A 5,780-nucleotide genomic window follows, 5' to 3' on the forward strand; every position below is an offset into this window, starting at 1 on the left:
GGGATAAATAGGAATGAAATGAAACACAGGACAAATAGCAGAAGGCAAAAAAAAAAAAAAAAAAGAAAAAGCAGTTAACAATATAGAAAATGAAAGTCCTTGAGGGTAACATTGGTATTGATACGGGAGAATAAGTCGAGCTTCGAAAAAAAGTTACAGAGCTTCAGGAAAAAATAATCAGCTAAGAAGTCAATCCATTACAGTTATTTTTTTGACTGATAAGAATAGCAATAGGTTAGTGGTGGCCTTTTAAAAAATGACATGCTTAACTCACAGAGTTAAGCTTTTGATTGGGAGAAACAAGGAAGAGAGATAGCAACTGTAGAAACCAGACCTCCACAGAGGGAAGGATAGATTTTGTTAAGTAATAAGTTGTTGATTCCAAGAGAGATTAAAGCATCATAATCTCTATAAATTAAGATTAAACCTCTATAGTGAGATACTGGAAAAATTTAAGAGAAACAGAGGAGCTAGAGAATGACAACAAGGGTGGGTGGCAGGATGAAAGCTACAAAGAAAGACACGCTCTTTCCAAAAGCAATTAATACTTTCTTTTTTTTTTTCCCCCCGAAGTAGAGTATTTTTTTCTTTTTTTCCAGACTGGAATATTTTAGAAATATATGTGCTGGTTTTGAAGCTCTTATTGGATAAAGCTGTACAATCATGGCAGGCTAAAAATGCCAAGAATATCAGCTAGAGGATCTCCAGTAGCTAGATACTCGGGCAACAAAATCACTGGTTGGAATTAAAGAGATTGGAGTCAGTAGTTTTCTAGCCAGCTTTTAGCTAACTGTTAATAAACAAAATAGGGGTAATTTGTTATATCAAAAATGATTAAATATGTTAACACTGCAACACAAAGCTCTCTGTGTGTAAAGCCTATGGGAATGATAACATAAATGTATACTAGGATTGCAGATTTGCACATTTTTCTATGATTCACAACATGATTTATTTAATATGATTTATTGAAATATTTAAATCCAATCAGTACTGGATTTAAAATTCAACTACCTTTGTTTGAAATAATATGAAAAGATTAGTATGTTTAGGTAAGTATTTATTAAGTGAACCTTTAAAGTATTTCTCCAGAGACTTAGGAAACAGAAATAAGAGATTGTGTTATATTCTTGATCCCTTCGTGTTTTATCACTTTTATGTTGATTTCATGTGACCTTAACAGTTGTGGTTAATTCTGTAATACTTAGCTGGTAACTGGGTAGAGAATAGGCTTATATCAAAGAGAACAGCCAATAGCAAGATACATACCGAGCTTGAAAAATTTATCATGTTTATCTGCAAAAAAGCACTTGAAAACCTAGCCTAGAGATTTATCTTGCATTTTTTACTCATAGATTTCCAGTTTCCATTCATTTATTTTCAAAAAGTTAACTTAAGCATTGTGATTGTGATATCAAAATGTTTTTGTCATTTTGAAACAAAATGAGGATTTCAAATGGATCACTACCTGCCATTATTTTGAGCTATTGCTGGAACATATTGCTAGTATCTCTCCATGATTAAAGGTAGCATGTCTTCATTCTTCTGTGGTTTTTAAGTGTTTCATATTTTTCTTTATTTTAGAAGGTTTCAGTAGGTCTCAGAATTACATGGCTCTAACAAAAAAGCATGCATTACAAGTTAGGTGGTCGCTGCATTGTTGATCTTTCAGCAAAGGAGTAGGTAGATCATAGAACAAAAGAGCTGAGTAAGCATACTGGTAGGAGTGGTTTAGGACAGAAGGCTGTGAATAGCTGCTGTTAGAATAGTTTATTGCAGAAGACAGCTGAGGATCAATATACAGTGTTTATTTTTTATTAGAACAAAGAACAGGCATTATTTAATTGCTACCTATGGCCCTCTTCTGCAGGCACTAATTTTGTAATCTTCCTTCCCTCCTCCAATAAAAATATGAAAGCCTGGGATATATATATTGAGCTTTTCACTATTTTAGATACATTTTTTGTTCATAGCATATTCTTACTGGCTTAGTGTCTTCATTCATTATGTAGACTTTTCCACACTTCTCATGAAAGTTGTAATATTTTGCAGAGAGCTGTATACCATCAACAGCTAACACTGTAGGAAGACCCATGATTTCCATGTATGTGCTCATTACTTGTCTGAAACAGAGAGACTATTACATTGTCCTAAAATGCTTTCACAATAGTATTTTAGGGCAATGTATTCTTCCACAAAAATCATTGTAAATGTACCAGGTTAGAGAGCCAGCAACTGATTGAACTACTCAAGTTGGTTTGGTTTGTTGTTTTTTTAGGCCCATGCTAAACAAATAAATAGCATAAGTAACATCATGTATGTGCACAAGTCTTAATATTTTTAGACCAATAATCACATTAAGGGTTTTATGTATTGTCCTTGCTAATGTGGTAGAACTAAATTCAATTCATATATGAGAGGCCTGTAGTAAAATACCATCTCTGTTGACTCCAACTCTAGAAGGAAATGGCTTTTACAGGACTCACTGCTGTCTGCTGCACCCTCCATGCTAGGAAAGAGGGATGCTTTACTGAGGCAGTAAAACACAAACTGTATCATTCTCATGCGTATGCAAGTTTCTTTGACCAGGACAGTCTGTACTGCTTGGATTACCCTGCTCTGGGTTAAGCACTCATGAATAGACTGTTTACTGTACTATGATTACATTCTCAGTTCTGAATACTGTTACTTTTCTCAGTCAACACCCACGTTTTTAGGCAAGTGAATCCAAAGCGATCCAATCCTCTCTCGAAGAAGGTCTGTGTTCCTGGGGCTGCCTCTTGCAGCACTGTACCTCACAAGACTGCCATATCTTGTTGTGCACGTGACATAAGCTGCCGTTCACACCATGCCTCTTATCTGCATGCTTCACAAGCAGGGCATGCACAGGGAGCCTTGTACAGAACAAAAACCACAGCCTGAGCAGGCTGAACCAAGTAATAAGGAAGTAAAGCAGAGACAGGCTGACTGCAGCACACGCGGATAGGCAGGGGTATAAAGTTAGCAGGCAATTTTTGTTTACCATCAATCTATCTAGCCTTCCTAAGTGTACCACAGCTTAAGTGTATCGCTGTAACCTAAGCCACTGTAACACTTACATCCCCTTTCACACTTCAGTAGTTTTCCTGTTTTACATTTCTGCTTCTTTTTTCTACCTCCAATTTTCTAGAGGGGTAAGAAGGAAAAGGATAATTTTTGAGTGAATTTTAAGTGAAATTCCATACTTTCTTTTCTGAAAAGTCAATTTTTATTTTTATTTTTTAGCTCTGAATACCTTAATTTTTACTTTCAAAGATACAGTTGGTATTTTGTATTTCTATTGTGTCAAGTTCTTTGGTGGAAATAACAACCAATCCTGAACTCTCCCCCAGATCAGACTGATTTTAATAAAATACATAACTCTTGTCCAATTACAGAGAAAATAATAGTGCAAACTCATTTTCAGACACGAGTGGAGTGGTAAGATCTAGACAATGTGTAGCTATTAAATCAATAATCCAGACACGGGGGGAATTCCTCAGACAGCTGCTGTGTTGTTTTTTTCCCTAATCAGTCATAATAATCCAGCAATGTTTGAAATGGCATAATTGCATATCTGAACATAGTTTATGCTGATATTTTCTCATGGTTTTCCAATGCCTCTCTAAATTGTAAAGAAGACCAAGTATTATCAATAGCTGTGTATTTCCTATGAAAAAGCTGCTAGCTTTTGGATATATGAAGTCTGCAAAAAATCTTTGGACCTTACCAACAGATGTCCTAGAATGGTTTACTTTCAGTTTAGCCTGTTATTGCATGTTTTGTGGCAGGATGACACTAATGGATGTTAGTTGTTTATGCATTAAGTGTTGTGTAGCAGAACACACAGAGGAGGTATGCATGAACCAAGAACACGGGTTTCAAGAGACAACAGGCCTGGGGGATGGTCAAGCTGTCCTACTAAGTCCTTTCCATCTCCACTGCCTCCAGTTCTGCTTTCGTATTGGTTTCAGTTTGGTGGAAATGTTTATTCTGCTTCTAGTGGCTGTGTAGACATACATATACAATATCTAGGTGCTAGGCTATTCTGAATTATTTTTATATAGCTATCACTAGCATACTTGGGGTTTACAGAATGCCATGTACAAGCACAAACATTTTTCTTTGTTCTTCTCTGTTTTGCTGCAGTATTGAAGCTTACTTATTTCTATGTCCTTTCTAACCTAATCCAAACAATAACCTTGGCTCAACAATTTAAACATATTGAATCTCCAGCCAGAGTAGTTTTTCCTAGTAATACTCTGATTACAGCAGCTTTTATGTCTGAACAGGAAAGGACCTTAAACACTAAATCTCATCAGCACTGTAAAAAATAAGTGGTGAGCATCAGTCACATTTTCTTGGAATACCACAAGTCTTTCTTGAGGCTTAATCCTTTAATCTCTGGGTTTTGGGCACTTCTGTTCTGATTACTACGGATCAAAAGGTTTGGCAAATACTTTTCCACACCACTCTTCAAAGTAGCCACTATAATATTACCAGGTTGTGACAGGTGTATGATTTTTTTGTTGTAAAATGTTTGGGGTTTTTTTGGAGCAGGAAGAAAACAACAAGCCAAACCAACCTATCAACCGAACAGAAAAAGCCCGTACATACCAAACAAAAAGAAAAACAAACCCTCATGAAGTTAGTTTAACAATACAACAATCTGCCTCATTGAAAACAAATAAAAAAGCATGATCAGGAACATGGCAACATCAGAGCAAAGAAGTATCTTTCACTGATGATGGAAATTCCTCCTATTGCATGAGACAATTCCTAACTGAGACTACCACTGAAGCACTGCTATTATATATACACTCTTTCCAAAGTAATAATTAATTTCACTGAAACTAGAAATCTTACACCCTTTCCTGTCTGAAATACACTCATGTGAGAAGTTACAATTAAAAAAAAAGTATTCTGCACCTCAACCTTAGTCCAAAATCAGTCCCTTAGACTTTACTACCAGACTGTTTTGACACATGTTCATCATTCTCTTCTGGGATGCAACTGCTTTTTTTCTAAAGCATGCTATTTCCTCATCCTATTTCAAACAAAAACTACAGAAGTTGAAATAAAACAATGAACCCTTCTACCCTCTACCTTCAACTTTAATTTTATTTATTGCAAACTGGAAATAATATTGAGCTAAGTATTTTCCTAAACATTTTTTACTTAATCATTGGAACTAAGACCACTACTTTGTATGTTAGCTTTTCTGTCTAAAGAAAAATATCCTATTTCACTTAAATTTAAGGGAGGCACCAAGCCGCTGTTAAGAAGAAATGACTTTTCAAAAGAAGGACATGCTCTTGACATGGCAGATTTGGAGAAAGAAACAGTCTTGTCACCCAGATGCAGAGCCCTGCAGTTAGAGCAGGAGCACCAGCAAATCTCTTCCCTTTCATCCCATTCTTCATTACTGGTCTGCATTTGCTATTACTGTCCACAGTGGTGTTGGTGAGAAATCCAGTCATATACTTGGAACCACAGAAACCCTATAGCCTAAATGAGCCAAATGCTTCTGTTCTTTTAATGAACATTTTATTGGCATAGGTGTGCCATCACTTGTATCCCGTTCCTCTTCACTTCAAGGAGTATGTTCTGTACATAGTAGGCAGCAAAGAAATCATTTAGAAAACACTTTTGTGTTCCATTGCTTTTGTGAGACTTGCCACATTGTATGTTTGAGTGTGTGTATCAAAGGTGAATGCAGATAAATTCACTCAAAATTGCCTTGCAGTTGACAACAGCAAAGC

This window comes from Meleagris gallopavo, chromosome 12 (assembly GCF_905368555.1).
Source record: "Meleagris gallopavo chromosome 12, MGAL_WU_HG_1.1, whole genome shotgun sequence".
NCBI lineage: Eukaryota > Metazoa > Chordata > Aves > Galliformes > Phasianidae > Meleagris > Meleagris gallopavo.